We start from the raw sequence: 22,261 nt of genomic DNA, 5'->3' as shown, positions 1-22,261 counted from the left end.
CCATCAGAAAATCCAGGAAAGGAGTCAGCCTTTTTTCACTCACCCCATGTGGTAGTTGAAGTCTATTTGAAGACAAAAGACTGCAAAAGAGAGTTTAACATCTAGTACTGCTAGGCCCCCCTCCTTTACATTTTTTCTCCATTATTTCCCTTTATATTCTTGACCTTTTGTTCTTCAAAATGAACTTTGTCATCATTTTTTGCAATTCAGTGAAAATTTTCTTGGTAGTTTGAAAGGTATGGCACTGAAAGTAAGTTAATTTGGGTTGGATTGTCATTTTTATTATGTTAGCTCATCTTACCCATGAGCAATTAATGTTTTTCCAATTATTTAGATCTAGTTTTAATTGTGCCAAATCTGTTTTGTAGTTGTGTTCATATAGTTCCTGTGTTTGTCTTGGCAAATAAATTCCTAAATATTTTATATTATCTAGGGTGATTTTAAATGGGATTTTTCTTTCTAACTCTTGCTGCTGAGATGTGTTGGAAATATATGAAGATGCTTATGATTTATGTGGGTTTATTTTGTATCCTGCAACTTTGCTAAAGTTGTTGATTATTTACACTAGCTTTTTAATTGATTCTTTAGGATTCTCTAAGTAGACCCTGGTATCATCTGGAAAGAGGATTGTTTAGTCTCCTCGTTGCCTATTTTAATACCTTTAATTTATTTTTCTCTGATTGCTACTGCTAGTGTTTCTAGTACAATGTTAAATTATAGAGGTCATAATGGGCATCCTTGCTTCACTCTTGATCATATTGGGAAGGCTTCTCATTTATTCCCATTGCAGATGAGGCTTGCTGATGGGTTTTAAGTATATACTATTTATTATTTTTAGGAAAGGTCCTTCTATTCCTATGCTTTCTAGTGTTTTCAATAGGAATGAATGTATTGTATTTTGTCAAAGTCTTTTTCTGCACCTATTGAGATAATCATGGGATTTCTGTTGGTTTGGTTGTTGATATGGTCAATTATGTGTATGGTTTTCCTATTATTAAACCATGCTTGTATTCCTCATATAAATCAGACCTGATCATAGTGAATAATCCTCATGACAACTTGCTGGTGTCTTTTTGCTAGTATTCTATTTGAGATTTTTGTATCTATGTTCATTAAGGAGAGTGGTCTGTAGTTTTCTTTCTCTGTTTTGATCTACATGGCTTTGGGATCTGTACCACTTTTGTTTTATAAAATTAGTTTGGTAAAACACTTTCTTTGCTTATTTTGTCAAATAGTTTGTACAATATTAGGCTTAGTTGTTCTTTAAATATTTGATAGAATTCACTTATGAATCTATCTTAGAGAGTTCTTTGATGACTTGTTCAATTTATTTCTCTGATATGGGATTATTTAAGTATTCTATTTCTTGTTCTATTAATCTATGCAATTTATATCCTTGTAAATAAAAATCCATATCACCTAGATTATCATATTTATGGCCATATAATAGGGCAAAATAGTTTTTAAAAATTACACTAATTTCCTCTTCATTATTGGTGAGGATTACCTTTTTATCTATGGTACTATTAATTTGGTTTTCTTCCCTTTTTTATTAGATTAATCTGTACTTTATTTCATTTGTTTTTTTTCAAAGTACCAGCTTCTAGTCTTATTTATTAATTCAATACTTCTTTCATTTTCAATTTTATTCATTTCTCCTTTAATATTTAGGATCTCTAATATAGTTTTTATCTGGTGATTTTTAATGTGTTCTCATTCTAGTTTTATTTTTTAATTTGATTGCCCAATTCACTGATCTCTGCCTTCACTGATTTATTAATATATGTGCTCAGGGATACAAATTTCCCCCTGAATACTGCTTTGACTGTATTCCACAGATTTTGATAGGATTTCTCATCATTGTCATTCTCTTCAATGAAATTATTGTTTCTATAATTTGTTCTTTAACCAACTGATTTGGGAGAGTCATATTATTTAATTTCTAATTGATTTTTATTTGTCTCCCCATGTATCCTTAATAAGTAATATTTTTACTGCATTATGATGTGAAAAGGTTGCTTTCATTATCTCTGCTCTTTTGCATTACTTTGCCATTTTTTATGCCCTAGTAAATGGTCAATGTTTGTGAATGTACCATGTCCTACTGAAAAGAAGGTGTATTCCTTTTTGTTCCTATTTATTTTTCTCCATATTGCTATAACTCTATTTTTTCTAAGATTTCATTCATACCTCTCATTTCTTTCTTATTTATTTATTTTTGTTTGATTATCTAGATCTGATAGAGCAAGCTTCACATCTCCCAGTAGTATAATTTTACTGAACTCCAGTAGTTTCTCCTTTAAAAATTTAGATATTATACCAATTGGTGCATATATGTTTAGTACTGATATTTCCTCATTGTCAATGCTGCCTTTTATCAGGATGTAATTACTTTCCCTATCTATATTACTCAGATCTATTGTTACTTTGGCTTTATCAGATATCATGATTGTGACTCCTGCATTCTTTTTCTCAGTTGATATCTAATAGATTTTGCTTCACCCTCTTACCTTTTCCCTGTGTGTGTCTAACTGCCTCATGTGTGTTTCTTGTAAACAACATATGGTAGGATTTTGGTTTCTCATCCACTCTGCTATTTGCTTCCATTTTATGAGTGAGTCCATCCCATTCACATTCAGAGTTACAATTACCACCTGTGTATTCCTCATTATTTTTAGTTCCTCTCTTAGTCCTGCCTTTCCTCCTTTCACTATTTCCTGCCATACCAGTGTTTTGCTTTTAATCAGTCCCCCTATTCCCCACACTTATTTTACTTTCCTTCCCAACCCCTCCCTTCTTATTCCCCTTATATTTTTCCATAGGGTCTATTGAATTCCCTCCCCCCTATATTTACCTCTCTTTTGCTACTTCCTGTCCCACCCTACCCCCTAAAATTTTCCCTCTAAAATTCCCTGTAGAGTAAGATAGAATTTGATACCCCAATGGAACTAAATGCTATTCCCTCTCAGATTTGATTCTACTTAAAGTAAGGTTTAAGTCTTACTTATTAGCTCTCACTTCCTCTCTTTCTTATAATAGTGTTCTTTCCTTCCCCCTCCCATGTGCCTCTTTTTATAGGATCACTTATCCTATTTTTATTATTCCTTTAAGTTTTTCTTGCTGCCATCCTTTATTTCCCCCATTTCGTTCTTTACATATTATCTTAAACCACTTAGTACCCCAACCACTAACTTTGAATAATTATTCTAACTACTATGATAGTTAATATAGTTTTTGAGAGTTAAAAATATCAATTTTCCTTCCGGACAAGATGGCAGCTTAGAGAAAGCTAAAGTTCAGAGCTCCAGAAACCCTTCCTTACCTATCTCAAACTGAATGCTCCTAGGGCATCGAAATTCAAAACAAACAGCAGAATAGACCCCGGAAACACTCCTCCTGGACCTGGATCAAAAGGTATGGCCCCCCAAGAGTCGGAGCCCAAGATCACTTGGATCTAAGGGGAAGGCAAAGGGAAGGTCCCAGGACCATCCCCCCCAACCCAGAGTGCTGAGTCTGAGGCAGCAGCAAGAACCTCAGTGCAGGCAGGGGGGCCTCGGGAGCCGGCTGTTCTGAGGGCTACCCCCTGAAAATGACCTGAGCCAGTTGAGGGGGCAGCCAGACAGCAGGGAGGCAGGGGGGGGAGCCTGTAGCCTCCTGACCAGAAGCTTCCATCTGGGTCTCACTGAAGGTAGCTGCCTGAGGGCATACTCAGTCTGAGGTTAATCCTATCACCAGCCCTCAGAGCACCAGGAAGCCACGGCACCTCCCCCCTCAGAGTGCTGGCCGAGGCACTGAAACAAGGGCCAAGCCATAGAATGGACAATCTGCCTAGGGCTAAAACCTCTGAATGCCAGACAGAGATAAGAAAAGCTAATACTCCCCACTCAGATAGAGATGGCAAACTCCACAGAAGCACAAAAAACCCAAAATTCAAAAAAAAAAGAAGAAGGGGGCGACTTTGGACACATTTTATGGAGCAAAAATAAAAAACACAGAGGAGATAGAAGAGGAAACACAAGCAAATGCCCCAAAACCTTCCAAAGGTAATGAAAACTCTCCACAAACCAATGAAGAATATGAATCAGAAATGATCAAGAAGATGGAAGCCTTCTGGGAGGAAAAGTGGGAAATAATGCAAAAGAAATTCACGCATCTACAAAACCAGTTTGACCAAACTTAAAAGGAAAACCAAGCTTTAAAGCAAGAACTAATAAAGCAAAGCCAAAAGACCAAGAAATTAGAAGAGAACATAAAATATCTCACTGACAAGGTGACAGATTTGGAAAAAAGAGGGAGAAGAGATAATTTAAGAATAATTGGACTTCCAGAAAAGCCAGAAATAAACAGCAAACTCGACATTGTAATATAAGATATAATCAAAGAAAATTGCCCAGAGATTCAAGAACAAGGGGGCAATACAGCCACTGACAGAGCTCACAGAACACCCTCTACACTAAATCCCCAAAAGACAACTCCCAGGAATGTAATTGCCAAATTCCAAAGCTCTCAAACAAAAGAAAAAATCCTACAAGAAGCCAGAAAAAGACAATTTAGATATAAAGGAATGCCAATCAGGGTCACACAAGACCTTGCAAGTTCCACTCTGAATGATCGTAAGGCATGGAACATGATCTTCAGAAAGGCAAGAGAGCTGGGTCTTCAACCAAGAATCAGCTATCCAGCAAAACTGACTATATACTTCTAAGGGAAAGTATGGGCATTCAACAAAATAGAAGATTTCCACGTTTTTGCAAAGAAAAGACCAGAGCTCTGTGGAAAGTTCGATATCGAAAAACAAAGAGCATGGAATACCTGAAAAGGTAAATATGAATGAAAGGGAAAAGGAGAAAAATGTTATCTTCTTCTTTTGCTCAAACTCTCTTCTATAAGCACTACATTTATATCAATCTATGTATACTAACATGTGGGGAAAATGTAATGTGTAAATAGGGGGAAAAGAAAGACCAAATAGAATAATCTTTCTCACACAAAGATTCACATGGGAAGGGGAGGGGAAGGAAACTCCTATAAGAAGTAGAGGAAGAGAATTTTTACTTAAACCTTAATCTCAGGGAAATCAACTCTGAGAGGGAAAAACACCCAGATCCATTGGGATCTTGAATTCTATCTTACTCAACAAGGGTAGGGAGAAAGGAAAACCAAAGGGGGGAGGGGGAGAGGGAAAACAAAAGGGGAGGGAAAGAGAGGGGGAGGGGGAGGGAATAAAAAGGGAGGGACTAAAAAAGGAAACATATCAAGGGAGGGGACAAGGGGGACTGATTTAAAGTAAATCACTGGACTAAAAGGTAGAGCTGAAGAAGAAAAGGTTAGAATTAGGGAAGGATATCAAAATGCCAGGGAATCCACAAATGACAGTCATAACTTTGAATGTGAATGGGATGAACTCACCCATAAAACGTAGACGAATAGCAGAATGGATTAGAATCCAAAACCCTACCATATGTTGTCTTCAAGAAACACACATAAGGTGGGTTGATGCCCACAAGTTCAGAATTAAAGGATGGAGTAAGACCTTCTGGGCCTCAACTGACAGAAAGAAGGCAGGAGTGGTAATCATGATATCTGATAAATCCAAAGCAAAAATAGGCCTGCTCAAAAGGGATAGGGAAGGTAATTATATTTTGTTAAAAGGGACTTTAGATAATGAGGAAATATCACTAATCAACATGTATGCACCAAATAATATAGCACCCAAATTTCTAATGGAGAAACTAGGAGAATTGAAGGAAGAAATAGACAATAAAACCATATTAGTGGGAGACTTAAACCAACCATTATCAAATTTAGATAAATCAAATAAAAAAGAAATAAGAAAGAAATAAAGGAAGTGAATGAAATCTTAGAAAAATTAGAATTAATAGACATATGGAGAAAAATAAATAGGGATAAAAAGGAATACACCTTCTTCTCAGCACCACATGGCACATTCACAAAGATTGACCATACATTAGGTCACAGAAATATGGTACACAAATGCAGAAAAGCAGAAATAATGAATGCAGCCTTTTCAGATCACAAGGCAATAAAAATAATGTTCAGTAATGGTACATGGAAAACCAAATCAAAAACTAATTGGAAATTAAACAATATGATACTCTAAAATCGTTTAGTTAGAGAAGAAATCATAGAAACAATTAACAATTTCATCGAGGAAAATGACAATGGCAAGACATCCTTTCAAACCTTTTGGGATGCAGCCAAAGTGGTAATCAGAGGTAAATTCATATCCCTGAGTGCATATATCAACAAACTAGGGAGAGCAGAGATCAATCAATTGGAAATACAAATAAAAAAACTCGAAAACGATCAAATTAAAAATCCCCAGCAGAAAACCAAACTAGAAATCCTAAAAATTAAGGGAGAAATTAATAAAATCAAAAGTGATAGAACTATTGATTTAATAAATAAGACAAGAAGCTGGTACTTTGAAAAAACAAACAAAATAGACAAAGTACTGGTCAATCTAATTAAAAAAAGGAAGGAAGAAAAGCAAATTAACAGCATCAAAGATGAAAAGGGGGACATCACCTCTGATGAAGAGGAAATTAAGGCAATCATTAAAAATTACTTTGCCCAATTATATGGCAATAATTACACCAATTTAGGTGATATGTATGAATATATACAAAAATACAAAATGCCTAGACTAACAGAAGAAGAAATAGAATTCTTAAATAATCCCATATCAGAAAATGAAATCCAACAAGCCATCAAAGAACTTCCTAAGAAAAAATCCCCAGGGCCTGATGGATTCACCAGTGAATTCTATCAAACATTCAGAGAACAGTTAATCCCAATACTATACAAAATATTTGACATAATAAGCAAAGAGGGAGTTCTGCCAAACTCCTTTTATGACACAAACATGGTACTGATTCCAAAACCAGGCAGGTCAAATACAGAGAAAGAAAACTATAGGCCAATCTCCCTAATGAATATAGATGCAAAAATCTTAAATAGGATACTAGCAAAAAGACTCCAGCAAGTGATCAGAAGGGTCATCCACCATGATCAAGTAGGATTTATACCAGGGATGCAGGGCTGGTACAATATTAGGGAAACCATGCACATAATTGATCACATCAACAAGCAAAGCAACAAGAACCACATGATTATCTCAATAGATGCAGAAAAAGCATTTGATAAAATACAACACCCATTCCTATTAAAAACACTAGAAAGCATAGGAATAGAAGGGTCGTTCCTGAAAATAATAAACAGTATATATCTAAAACAAACAGCTAATATCATCTTCAATGGGGATAAACTAGATGCATTCCCAATAAGATCAGGAGTGAAACAAGGACGCCCATTATCAACTCTACTATTTGACATTGTACTGGAAACACTAGCAGTAGCAATTAGAGAAGAAAAAGAAATTGAAGGTATCAAATTAGGCAAGGAGGAGACCAAGTTATCACTCTTTGCAGATCACATGATGGTCTACTTAAAGAATCCTAGAGATTCAACCAAAAAGCTAATTGAAATAATCAACAACTTTAGCAACGTTGCAGGATACAAAATAAACCCACATAAGTCATCAGCATTTCTATACATCTCCAACATAGGTCAGCAGCAAAAACTAGAAAGAGAAATCCCATTCAAAATCACCTTAGACAAAATAAAATACTTAGGAATCTATATCTTGAGACAAACACAGGAACTATATGAACACAACTACAAAACACTCTCCACACAACTAAAACTAGACTTGTGCAATTGGAAAAACATTAACTACTCATGAATACGACGAGCCAATATAATATAATAAAAATGACCATCCTACCCAAACTTATTCATCTATTTAGTGCCATACCTATTGAACTCCCAAAATATTTCTTTACTGATTTAGAAAAAACCATAACAAAATTCATCTGGAATAACAAAAGATCAAGGATATCCAGGGAAATAATGGAAAAAAAAACACATATGATGGGGGCCTTGCAGTCCCAGACCTCAAACTATATTACCAAGCAGCAGTCATCAAAAGAATTTGGTACTGGCTAAGAGACAGAAAGGAAGATCAGTGGAATAGACTGAGGGAAAGCGACCTCAGCAAGACAGTATACGATAAACCCAAAGATCCCAGCTTTTGGGACAAAAATCCACTATTCAATAAAAACTGCTGGGAAAACTGGAAGACAGTGTGGGAGAGATTAGGTTTGGGTCAACACCTCACACCCTACACCAAGATAAATTTAAAATGGGTGAATGACTTAAACATAAAGAAGGAAACCATAAGTAAATTGGGTAAACACAGAATAGTATACATGTCAGACCTTTGGGAGGGCAAAGACTTTAAAACCAAGCAAGACATAGAAAGAATCACAAAATGTAAAATAAATAATTTTGACTAGATCAAATTAAAAAGCTTTAGTACAAACAAAACCAATGTAACTAAAATTAGAAGGAAAACAACAAATTGGGAAAAAATCTTCATAGAAATCTCTGACAAAGGTTTAATTACTCAAATTTATAAAGAGCTAAATCAATTGTACAAAAATCAAGCCATTCTCCAATTGATAAATGGGCAAGGGACATGGATAGGCAGTTCTCAGATAAAGAAATCAAAACTATTAATAAGCACATGAAAAAGTGTTCTAAATCTCTTATAATCAGAGAGATGCAAATCAAAACAACTCTGAGGTATCACCTCACACCAAGCAGATTGGCTAACATGATAGCAACGGAAGGTAATGATTGCTGGAGGGGATGTGGCAAAGTAGGGACATTAATTCATTGTTGATGGAGTTGTGAACTGATCCAACCATTCTGGAGGGCAATTTGGAACTATGCCCGTAGGGCGACAAAAGAATATTTACCCTTTGATCCAGCCATAGCACTGCTGGGTCTGTACCCCAAAGAGATAATGTACAAAAAGACTTGTATAAAAGTATTCATAGCTGCACTCTTTGTGGTGGCCCAAAACTGGAAAACGAGGGGATGCCCATCAATTGGGGAATGGCTGAACAAATTGTGGTATATGTTGGTGATGGAATACTATTGTGCAAAAAGGAATAATAAAGTGGAGGAATTCCATGGAGACTGGAATGACCTCCAGGAAGTGATGTAGAGGGAGAGGAACAGAATCAGAACATTGTACACAGAGACTGATACACTGTGGTAAAATCGAACGTGATAGACTTCTCCATTTGTGGTGGTGTAATGTCCCTGAACAATCTGCAGGGAACCAGCAGAAAAAACACTATCCATAAGCAGAGGATAAACTGTGGGAGTAGAAACACTGAGGAAAAGCAACTGCCTGACTACAGAGGTTGAGGGGACATGACTGAGGAGAGACTCTAAAGGAAACCCTAATGCAAATATTAACAACATAGCAATGGGTTCGAATCAAGAACACATGTAATACCCAGTGGAATCATGCGTCAGCTATGGGGGTAGGGGGGGAGGAAAAGAAAATGATCTTTGTCTTTAATGAATAATACTTGAAAATGAGCAAATAAAATATTATAAAATAAAAATATATATATCAATTTTCCATATAGGAGTATAAAGAATTTAATCTTACTGAAGCCCTTAAAAGAAAAAAAAATCCTCTCTTTTTTATCTTTTCCTGTGTCTCTTGAGTTTTGTATTTGCACATCTACTTTTTTGTTTACTTCTGGTTTTTTTCTTTACAAATACTTGGATATCTTCTATTTTTTAAATGCTCACACTTTTCCCTGGAAGTATATAGTCAATTTTGATGGGTAGGTGATCCTTTGTTGTAGGCCCAATTCTATTGCCTTTCTGAACATCATATTCCAAGCCTTGTGGTCTTTTAGTGTGGAGGCTGCCAGATCCTGTGTAATCCTGATTGGTGTTCCTTGATATCTAAATTTTCTATTTCTGGATTCTTGTAATATTTTCTCCTTAGCTTAAAAGGTCTTGAATTTGGCAATTACATTCCTGGGGGTTGCCTTTTGAGGATTTAGTGTACAGGGTGATCTATGGACTCTTTTGATGTATATTTTTCCCTCTTGCTCAAGAATATCAAGGCAGTTTTATTGGATAAGTTCTTGTAGTATGATGTCAAGGTTTCTGTTTTATTTCCAGTTTTTCAGGTGGGCCTATGATTCTTAAACTGTCTCTCCTTGACCTGTTTTCCAACTCAACCATCTTCTTAATGACACACTTCATGTTTCCTTCTAATTTGTCATTCTTTTGACTTTTCTTTGTTAATTCTTGCTGTCTTGTGAGATCATTATATTCTACTTGCCCAATTCTGGTCTTTAAAGACTGGTTTTCTGTTATGATCTTTTGCTTTTCCTTTTTGGTTTGGTCTATCCTGCTTTTCATGACTTCCAGTAGGTCATTTCTGGTCTACAGTTTGCTTATCATTTCCTTTGATTTCTGGACTTCTTTTTCCAAGTGGGAGATCCTCTCTCTTTTTTTTTCTTTTTGAACTATTTCCTACTTTTCTTGCCAAGTTTCCTCTATCTTTCACACTAGGTTCATAATCTCACATCTGAGCTCCTCAAGAACTTGTGACCAATTTCCATTTTTTGGAAGGTTTGGATGTGTTTGCTTGTTTGTTGTCCTCTGCTCTCTCCTCTGTAGTCTGGATTTTTTCACCATAGAAATTATTGAGGGTCAAGGTTCTTTTCTTTTTTTTTCTTTCCTTTCCTTTCCTTTTCTTCTCTTTTCTTTTCTTTTCTTTTTCTTTTTCTTTTTTTTTTTTGTAATTGCAGATTGTAATTCCTGGGTATTGGTGGCTATTTCTGTGCTAGTTCTTTCTTCTGTTCCTAGTAAGAAGTCTGAGTAAGGAGGGCAGGCTCTCTGTACATTGAGCTACAGAACATTTTTTGCTTGAGGCCATTTTTCAGTCTCTGCTGAGTCTTATGTTCGCAGCCCCTGTTTGTCCTATCTCAGTGTCTAATCTCTGCATTTTTCAGTCTCCTGGGGTCCCAAGTCTCACTGCTCTCTGGGGTATGTCTGTAGTGTCCTCAGCAAGCCCCTCGAGAACCTAGAGATTGCCCCATGCTTGTTCTAACTCTGGCGAGCTTGCTCTGACTCTGTTGCCATTGGTCGAAGTTGGATAGTGGTGATCAGCTTGTGTTTTGGTATGAGTAATTTTACTCCCTTACAGCATGAAAATGCCCAAACCCTGCCTACCATCAAGGCTACTCCTTATGGATGAGTCCCTTCATTCATTTGATTTTAGTTTTTGTTCTTTTGAGACACTTTATATCAGTAAGTAGTAAGTACAGGAAGTCCCTTATGTCTACCCTGCAACCATTTTAGCCCAGAAGTGTCCTTCTCAATTTTTAATTTACCCCCTCCCCCAAATTACTTTGTTAATATATTTTATTTACTTCTCTGTGCACTTGTTTGTTATTTTTCAATATGATGCAGGCTCCTCCAGAGCAAGGACTATTATGTTTTAAACATTTTATTCCCATTTCTCACACAATGCTTGCCACAAAGTGCATAATAAATGTTTGTAATTCAACTCAATTTAGATTGATAACTGAAAAATGTTGCTAAAAGAACTATAATAGTAAGTGGAGAGAGAGAGATAGATGTCTCCCTTGAGATATTATTATTTTATTTCATCCCTGCAAGTTTGTGTTCCTCTTTAATTGTTTCACTTTACCAAAAGGTTAACTATTTATGGATTAGATGATCCCTAAATCCTTTCTCATTAGAACAAATCTTATTCTAATGGAAATTGAGAACCAATATAATTTTGACAAGTCCTACTTTTTGGGGCACTATGTATCCTCACACTGAGCATACTAAATACAAATGCTTCCCTTCTTATTCCTAGAATATTTGTGTGACTCAAGAAAATACAAACCTCTCCTCTACCCTGCCCCATCCTAATCAACATCATTTCTTTACATGTTCACAAACAACTTAAGTATATTTATTTAAAATTGACGTGTTCTGCAAAGATTAGGGAACTTGATGATCAAACTCTGTATTTCACATCATACCTCCTTAATATATTGGTTACTCTTTCCAAAAATTATTTTTCTTCCTCTTAAAAATTATAAACTATATAATTCTATCAATATAATTCTGCCTCTAGGAGAGTATAGAGAAGGATATAGTGGCGAATATAGATGATGTTTAAAAATATATTAATAAAATTTAATTTTTCTGCAAAACACTTCTATACACTTTGAATAGGACCTTCCTCCCAGCTGAATATTTCCCTAGACTTCAAAAATGTTATGATGTGATTAGATATATTCCAATGCCACTCATTGAAGGAAAGGAAAAAGAAACACAAGAGGGAGAGGATTGATCTTTTGAAAATCTGTTTAGCTGATCTGGAAAGATTAGCTTAGTGTTCACAATTTAGATCTGTTGCCCATTTATTTTAGCCTCCTGGATGATGGTAAATTCATTCCCTTCCCTACAGTTTGTGGTAGGATCGCCTTACCACACTAACACCTGTTGAATTAAAATAATACAGTTCTGAAATGTGGTTTGTGTTTGTACTTAAACTCACTCAACATCCTCTGAACTTACCTCTTTGGTGTACACATTTTAAAAAGGAGAGGAGAGGGTTAGGACAACATTGTTTCTTTTGACCTCAAGTCAAAATTAAGATGTACTAAGTCAGGATAGGAGGGAAAAAAGAACCAGAAGAAAAAAGGAAAACGAACTCCCTTTGCTTTATTCATTTTCAGTTTTGTTTCAGTTTAGCTCAGATGTTTTTGAAGCATTTCCTTCACAACTATGGAAAAGCAGGTGATGATATAAAAAAGAAAGTTATCTCTAAAATCAATTGCTGATGATTTAATTCTATTCTATGTTTTGGCCAGATTGGCCCCAGCTGTGCTTATATAGGTTACCAATGACATTCATAGACATTAACATTGCTATCATAGATAAGGTTACAGATTCTAGTGAAAAAAAAAAGTGACTTTAATGTCCACTAACACAAATTTCTTGTTTTTCAAGTGAAAAACTGAGTTCCTGAGAGGTTAAGTGACCACCTGAGTCACAAAGGTAGGTAAGTGGCAGAGCTAGGATTCAAACCCAGGTTTTCTTATATTTAGTTTGGGGTCAGAGGATCCTGCCTCTGGAACTTACCACTTTTGTGACAATGAGCAAATTATTTAAACTTTCCAGACATCATTTTTCTCCCCTGTAAAAAATAAAGTAAAATGAAGATATTGGTCTAGACTTCTTCTAAGGCCCCTCCCACCTATAAAATCTACGATCCTATTCCAACAAATATATTACTTATTCCATTGCACCATGGTACAAAGAGGTTGGGTGTGCCACTGGAGAATGTGTCTCAGACTCAGGGTCAGAGGGTCTTAGTTTGAATCCCAGCTCTGCCATTTACTTCCTATGTGGCTTTTAGACAAATCACTTCCTCTCTGTAGGCCTAGGTTTCTTCAGCTATAAAATTTAGGGTTACAGTTAGGGTTAGGGAATTTGATGATCTTCTGTGATGCCATTGGACTCAAAAGAAATGTAGGAACTATTTATCATGGCTTTGGAGAAATATCTCATCATGTTTTTCTTCTTCAATTCTTACTAACTATTATACAAAAATCTCCTTTTTAAAAAGAAGCAATTGGGATCCAAAGGAAATCCCAGTTTCCAAAGAGGGATGAAGAATAAGGTAAAGGTAGGAGGTCTTTTGACCCTTTTAGGCAAGGCCATAATAAGGAATTTTCAGAGGTGAAATAGGTCCATGGAATCCTTGAATAGAAGGCTTCCCAGAATCCTCTCTGTCACTGGCAACTAACTGCCACCTCAAATCAATAGTTAGATTCTATGTCTTTCCACCCTATCTCAAACCCAAGATTTACTATTCTGAAGAGGGAAAGTCAATGCCAGAATCCTTTAAATTTATGGGAATGGAAAAAAGTGATCTTTAGAAGAGATAAATGGCAGAGGAATAAATGGACCTATAGAAAGAATTTGAGGCAATGGAAAAGTGATGGATTGCTATATCTACTCCCTCACAAATAATAATTGCTTGAAAAATGCTTTTTTTAAACTGTTAAATACTGAAAAAAGTAGAGGTAGGGAAGATATAAGCTTCACAGAAGAGGCCCATAGGTTGTGCAGTGAATAGATTGCAGAGTCTAGAGTCAGGAAGACATGAATTCAAATTTGGCCTAGGATGTTTCCTACCTATGTGACCCTGGGCAAAATCACTTAACCTCTGTTTGCCTCAATCCAATGAAAAAGAAAATTAAAACCATTCCAATATTTCTGTCAAGAAAATAGAAGGGTCAATATTGTAAAAATATGATTGAACAATAGCAAGCCTTACAGAAAGGGAGATCACTTGCTTCAGAACAGACTTGTAATTAGGTGAAGGTATCTATGACAAAGCCTTAGGTGCAGGAGTAGAGAACATGTTCCTATCACTTGCAGTTCTTTAGCAAATAGAAAAAAAGATGCTTAGCATTTAGTTAACAAGAGTAACTAGTTAAGGTAGGAAGCTCTGAGAGGCAGTAAGCATATCCCAGGTGAACCTTTCCCCATTCCTCAGTCTTCCTGCCCCCTAACTCCTCAGACATGACTAAGGGTGCATTTCATCCTGCTTACCCTAGGGAATTTTGTGCCCTTGCCTAGGCATAAAAATTGCTAGTTACAGTACTGCTTCAGGAGAATGACAACATGGAGTTAATTAATAATCTTCAGGGAATATGTGGAATGCATCTCAGACAAACTATATCTTTCTGTGGAAAAAGAAATAATCTGGTAGCTTGTTCCTTCCTTCCTTCCTTCCTTCCTTCCTTCCTTCCTTCCTTCCTTCCTTCCTTCCTTCCTTCCTTCCTTCCTTCCTTCCTTCCTTCCTTCCTTCTTTATTGTTTCTTTTTTCTTTATTCCTTCTTTTCTCCCTTCCTTTATTCCTTTTTTCCATCTCTTCCTTTCTTCACTGCTATCTTTTTTTCTTTCCCTATTGAAGACATCCCCTGAAGGAAACCCTCTAACCCTATCATTTTGTGGAATTCTGATTGTTCAGACAATTTTTCTAACATCAAATTTAAATTGGTTTCTTTGCAACTTCCAATCATTGCTCCTACTTTTGACCTTTAAGTTTAATTAGAACATGACTTATTCTCCTTCCTTATGACAGTCCTTTAGGTCCATGAATATAGTAAAGATAGCCCCCTGTCTTCTCTTCTTCAGGATACATGTGTCTAATTACTTTCAATGAGCCTCACATGACTTGTACTTAAAGTGCTTTAACATTTCTTGTTGCCTTTCCCTGGACATTTTCAATGTTATCAATATGCTGTCTAAAATATAACACCCATACCTTTTGATCCAGAAATACCACTACTAGGTCTATATCCCAAAAAGATTTTTAAAAATGGGAAAGGACCTACTTGTACAAAAATATTTATAGCTGTGCTTTTTGAGGTGGTAGAGAATTGGAAACTAAAGGGACATCCCTCCATTGGGGAATGGCTGGACAACATGGATGATGAGGGAATACTATTGTGCTATAAGGAAAGATGAACAGGATGATTTCAGAAAGAACTGGGAAGACGTATGCAAACTGATGCAGAGTGAAATGAGCAGAAGCAGGAGAACATCATACACAGTAACTGAAATATTGTGGAATGATCAAATGTAATAGACTTTGCTACTAATAGCAATGCAATGAGCCAGGTCAATTCTGAGGGACTAATGAAAAAGAATGCTATCCACCTCTAAAGAAAGAACTGTTGAAGTATAAATGCAGATGAAAATATATGATTTATCATTTGTTTATTTGGGCATATGATTTTGGGTTTTGTAAAATTATTCACTTACAAAAGTGAATAATATGGAAATAAGTTTTGTGTGATAATATGTACAACCCAAATTGAATTATTGTCAACTCCAGGAGAGGGAGGGAACAAAGGAGGAAGAGAGGCTGAATCATACAACTTTGGAAAACAAATAGAAATTTATTAAAATAAAACAAAGATAAAATATAATATAATGCCCAGAATTCAATACAATCCTGCAGACATGGTCAGACCACGGGAGAGTGCAGTAGGATTGCCCCTTCTTTGTGCTGGGAAGTTCTGTCTCTCTTAATACAGCCAGAGATTGCATTAATATTCTTGGCAGCTATATCATACTCTACTAAATTTCCAAGATCTTTTACAGATAAAATATTATCTAACCTTGTCTCTTGAATCTTTTTGATGTTGATTTTTTCAACCTAACTGTATGCCTTTATACTTTACAATGGTAAAGTATATTTCCTTAGATGGATCAATGGACTGCATAATCTTGATTCTGTTATCCAGTGTGTGTTCTCCCAGCTTTCAGTCATATATAAGTTTGATCTGGACACTATCTGTGCTTTTACCCAAAAAAATCAGTTAAACAGCACAGTGCCAAGTAGAGATTCATAGGTATTCCTTTGGAAATATCCTTCCATGTTGACATGGATCTGTTCATATCTACTCTTTGAGTTTTACCTTTCAACCTGTCTGCATTGTGTCTAATTGTACTATCATCTATCCTATGTCTTTACAGGGTTTCCTTCTAAAATAATGTGAAATACTTTATAGATTTGAGGAATAGCATGCCTACTAAGAATTTATATTCTAAAAAGTAAGGCAAACTTTGTTGCTAGAACACATCTACATTGAGGTGTCCTTGTCCTACTACTATCTATTCTAGTCCTATTAATTATCCCTCTACTTCACACATGTTTGAAGATGAAGTCAAGGCTGAATGGAGTATAAGACCATGACGTTCCTTATTCTGCCCATCCAAAATCTTCTGTAGTGAGTCAGGGTTCTTATTAAATTCTGATTGAACGGTTTGACACAACCAAAGGTCCTCAGTAACAGAATATCATTGAAATCCTATACTCAGAGTGTACCTCCTTAAGTAGGTGGCTTAGTCTCCCTAATACAGAGAGAAGATTCAAGCAGCAGGTGAGAACAGGCAAATATAGGAATGTGTGACTAATGGATACTTTGCAGAAAAAAATTGGCAGTGGACTAATTTGGATTATGTAACATCCCTGGGTCACTCTGCTCACTTAATTCTGAACAGAATTCTTCATGCTACGTGAGTTGCTCAGCCAACCCTATTATATCTTTTGGAGAAGTAATGACAGTGATACCTGAGAGTGGTTTATGAATTTAGTGTATTTCCACTTTGAATGACTTAAATTAGTTGTGGGTCTACATTAGTTGTCTCAAGGAATATCTAGAGGTAGAGTTACAGAATTAGTCAATATTTAAGGGGCATAGGGTGCATAGTTGGGATCTTTCACCCCTAGATTTCATGAGTGACATATGTTCTTCATGGGTGCTCCACTTCACTTCATGTCAGGAGAACATCACTTCAATGTCAGGAGAAAGCAAAGAAGGTCCCCAGTATGTGGCACTCTTTTAGGATTGAGGACCATGGAAGTGGGCTTGGAGGGACCTCATAAGACATCTATTCCAACACAACCTCTCCTTTTACAACTGAAAAAGATGAGGCCCAATATCACACAGAAAGTAATAATGAGAAGAATTGGAATCCATGGTCTTTGGTACTTTAACATAATACCAGATTCCCTGGAGGGATCATATAGAAATTCATGCACAAGGTCACACAGGAATGATAGACAAGCATAGATGGGCTGTGATTTTCTTTTCAGAGAATAAATTACATTTGTAAGATCATAAATCCATTTCAGTATTTTAATTATATAATTTATTAATATTAATAAATAACTCACATTTCTAGAATGCCATGAAGTTTCCAAGCACCTTCCTCGCAATGGCTTTATGGGAGAGGAAGGAAGTACACCATTTCCATTTTTGTGGATCAAGAAATTAATACTCATAGATATTTAAATTCCTTTTCTGGTATCACATAGCTGGTCATTGTCAAAGACAAGATTCAAACCCAATTAAGTCTCTGAATTTTAAGCCCAACACTCTTCCCCAATATGGGAAGCTTCCTTTTCCTATAGTTAGATTGTCAGCAATCTCTAGATTTGGTGTAGTTAATCAGAAAGGAATTGTGCTAGTCCCCACTTGGTCAGAATAAACATAATGAGAATATTGTAAAGCTGACAAAGAAAAATATAAGTTAAAAGGTTATTAGGCAAGAACTATCACAAAGAGAGAATTGTTTTTTTGTACCAGAGGAGAAGGGAAGAATGGCACATTATTATATTTAATATGGAATAAATAACACCTGAAGATACTTTTCAGAACTGGACTGGTGGAAACTCCATTGGCTTCTTGTCATGTACTTAGTGGTTAAGAGCTCATTTCAGACCAAAAAAAAAGGTCCTCTAAGGTATCTTCACAATCAAGAGATCAGGAAGGGGACAAGAGGAAATATTGTTATAAAATAATACCCTCACATTGCATTGCACATTATTAGCTATTTCATTTAAAACTGCCATTATATCTAAGGAAAATTTTTATCATGTAAACCAATCATTCTTCAAAAAATAGATGTAGCAACAAAGTGGCATAGTATATAAAATTCCTGACAAGAAGCCAGGAAAACCTGAGTGAATCGTGACCCCAACACTCACTAGCTCTGAATGGTCCTAGTCAAGACCTTTAGCCTCCTTCTTTCCTCAGTTTCCACATCTATAAAATAAGGAGATTGATCTTGCTAGTCCTTGAAATCCCTTCTAGATCTAAATCCATGACCTCTTGATCCTATGATCCTAGTGTGTCATTAACTCCCTTAAACAGATCAGGAAGCAGAAACTCAAAGAAGCTAAATGATTTAGAAAAGAGTATGCCAAAAATTAGAACCAAATCCCAGAGCAAAAACCACTCTCAGGTGTTCACTGTCTTCATCACCATTATTTACAAAATGTCAGTTTTCAGCTGACAGAGGGCAAAAAAAGGAGTAACTGATATAACCATCTTGATAGTTGCTATGTCATTGGAAAATTAGACTATTTATAATTTATAGTCTTAGAAATTTACCTAAGGCTCTGAAAGTCTTAATAACATGCTACTAGTCACAGATTTAATGAATTTCAGATATAGGATTTAATCCAAGGTCATCCTGACTCCAAGTCAAGCACTCTATACATTGTACCAGCATGTCTCCACATATAAAGTCCTAGAGTGCTGCTTATTGTCTAGATCGATATTTCAAAAGTGTAGGAAACTCCCAGTAAGGAAACTCTCTCTACCCATGAAGAGCAACAAAGTATATTATTAGATAGTTGCCTGAGACAATTAAAGGTTTCATGGCTTCCCAAGGCCACAAGGTCAAATGTGTTTCAGAGGCAAGATATGAATTCTGGCTTGCTGATTCCAAAGGCAGCTCTTTATCATTCAGTCAATCAACAACATTTATTAGATGTTTATCATGTACCAGAGAAATAACTTCAGCAAAGTCACATAATATGGAAATAAATCCACAACATTTGTGTATAGAATTCAAAACAGACCTAAATAGAGAAATATTAATTATTCATGGTTAGGCCTAATCAGTACAATAAAAATGAAAATTAAATTTACTTATTCAATACCACAACAAGAAAACCACCAAATAATTATTTTGTAGGACTAGAAAAAATAATATTAAAATTTTATCTGGATGAATGAAAGGTAAATTATCCCAAGGGGAAAAATGTAAAAAAGTGGGAAAGGGACAAGAAGTACCAGATCTCAAGCTATCTTACAAAGCAATAATTATCAAAATGATTTTTTGGTTATTAAATAGATTAATGGAACAAATGACCAACATAATACATAATAGCTTAGTATTTGATAAACCCAAAGATCCCAGGTACTGGTATAAGAACTCTCTATTTAATAAAATCTATTGGGAAAACTGGAAACAATACAGGAGAAATTTTTGCAGTATTTTTCTCTAAGAAAGAACTTATTTCTATCATAAATAATATACATTAATGTGTATGTATGACTAATTTGTCAGAATAAGAGTCACTAAGAGCTCCTCTCCAGAGAAATAGAAAGTCTCACTTTGTAACAGGTATGTATCATCAAAACACAAAAGCAAAAAAGCAAACCGCAAACCAAATTAACAAATTAGCCACATCTAAAAATACATATCTCCTTCTGGACTTGTAGGTCTTCACTTCTCTGCCAGGAGGTGGGGGTTATTTTTAATTACTAGAGTCCTGAAGAAACAATTATTATTTTGAATAGAATTTTGAAGTCTTCTAAAGCAGTTTTCTTTTAAATTATTGAAAGAAGCATATAGATTTTTCTCCTGGTTCTACTCAATTAAGTCTAGATTAGTTCTGACAAATTTTTTGTTTCTCTAAATCCATCATATTTGTCATTTTTTACACAACACAGGGAACACAAGAAACAGTTTTTTTATAACTTTGCCAAATTTAATATACAATTATAGTGAACAGAAACAAAATATACAATAACTCATATTTCTAGTAGAATTATCTTCCTTTTTCTTTGTGTAATAAAACTTTTGTATTGATGATTAAAGTCATAATAAAAAGAAAAAACTAAAAGACAGTCATAGTCATTGGCAGTAATTATTATAATGTTTAAGGTTTATAAAGCTCTTTATACAGCCATCGCTTTAAATGCTCACATAGTTCTTAGACCTCTAAATATGAAACTACCAGGTTGTCAAAAGTATTTTCCTTCGGTTGTTATTGTTTTAAATCAGCTATTCTAACATTGCAGAATATCAATGACTTAAACATACCCCTAAACTTTTCTGCTCTTTATAACGATCTGACTAATTTCATCAAATTTTGCATTTTTCCTCCTATTCTGGTCTTTATTGATCAAATTTGTATTTCAAAACCAAATGCAAGTAACTTAAATGGAAAACAAATTGCTTTCTTTACTTATTCCATACCAACCATCAACACATGTTCTAAAGCATACTGCTTCAGAGGCTTTTTAAAAAATTCAATTTTTCCTAGTGCTACAGGATAAAATGCTTTTGTCAGATAATGGAATTGCAGCAATTTTACCATAAAGGTCCTTGGCTGCCATTGAAAACTTTTTTCCTTATTCTCAAAGACCCTTTCAAATCCAAAACTCTTGCAACTGGTCAACAATCAGAAAAAGGTATCTTTGGGAATTGCCCAAATGAGGGAAACAAACTTCAAGACTAGTCGCAGCTGGGAAGAAAGTGAAGTAACCCACATAGTAGTTCATGTCAAGACCCACTCCAGGGTCAATGATTCTTTCTGATTTATGACTCAGATAAGTTTCTGGGACTATCTCATATAATTTAAAATAAACCTTTGGACAACCAGAAAGGACAGATACAACTGTAAGAATTTTAAAATTTAGGTTTTATGCTAAATATGAGAATTCTAAAGTAATACTGTGGTCACCAACTTAAAAATATTATAGATTAGCCAAACTGACTTTTAGCAGCTTTATTTATAAAGAGGTAGAAAGAGTAAAAGTGAAAAAACGTAAGAAGAAGGTAGATAATTGTCTAGCCTACCATTCTAAATGCTGCTCTGGTGTCCAGCTCAGCCCTGGCAGGGCTTTATAATCTTTAGTCAGAGGTCCTAGCAAGGGTTCCACCAACATAGCCTCCTCCAGGAAAGGAAGGCCTCTCTAGAACCAATCTCTCCAGAAGCCAGGAAAGGAAGGCCAGCTACTCCTGCAGCAAGCCAATCAGGATCCAGGGAAAGTCTCTTCTTTCAGTCCAGCTCACCAACGCTGGTGAGCTTCCAACCTTCACCAAGGATGAACTCCAAAGGAGAAGAAGCTCAAAGAAGTCCAAAGGAGGAGTTCCCGGCATAGGAAGTTCAAGACTTTTTATAGTCCTTTGTCCACATCATTTCCTGTCCCTTCCTCCACTTTATGGGAACCAATTGCAGACTTTCAATTTGCCTAGCGCTGCCCAATGATGGTGGCAATAGCCTTTGGAGGTGTGAGTTTAATCTAGTAAGTGATTCATGAATTCTCTTGCTTAGTGTTAAGTAGGGGTGCTTAAGTTTTTGATTGATTAATTTAAAAGTTGCTGATTGATAGACAAAGAAAGTTTGATTCACTCTTCACACAACTTTATAGGAGTAGTTATTATGCAACATCACAAAGCAAAAATTCTAAATTTTTACAGTCACATGAACTAGTAAACCTTTAACACAACTGGGCAGATCTTCAGCTTTCTATACTTTCAGACTTCCTTAAGGCCCCAGTAATCAAAGGGGTACTATGGAAATCAGTATACCACCCCCACTATGAATTGGGGACAATAGTCCCCAAGAATAAAAGTAATAGAGAGCTTAAATAGAAAGTTTCAAAGGATCTGTGGAGTGTGTATGTATGTGAGTATGTGTTTTAATGCTTTACATTACAATATCCTCCCA

This window comes from Monodelphis domestica, chromosome 1 (genome assembly GCF_027887165.1).
Source record: "Monodelphis domestica isolate mMonDom1 chromosome 1, mMonDom1.pri, whole genome shotgun sequence".
Taxonomy (NCBI): Eukaryota; Metazoa; Chordata; class Mammalia; order Didelphimorphia; family Didelphidae; genus Monodelphis; species Monodelphis domestica.
The sequence above is the reverse complement of the archived record's forward strand: the minus strand, read 5'-3'. Positions refer to the sequence as shown.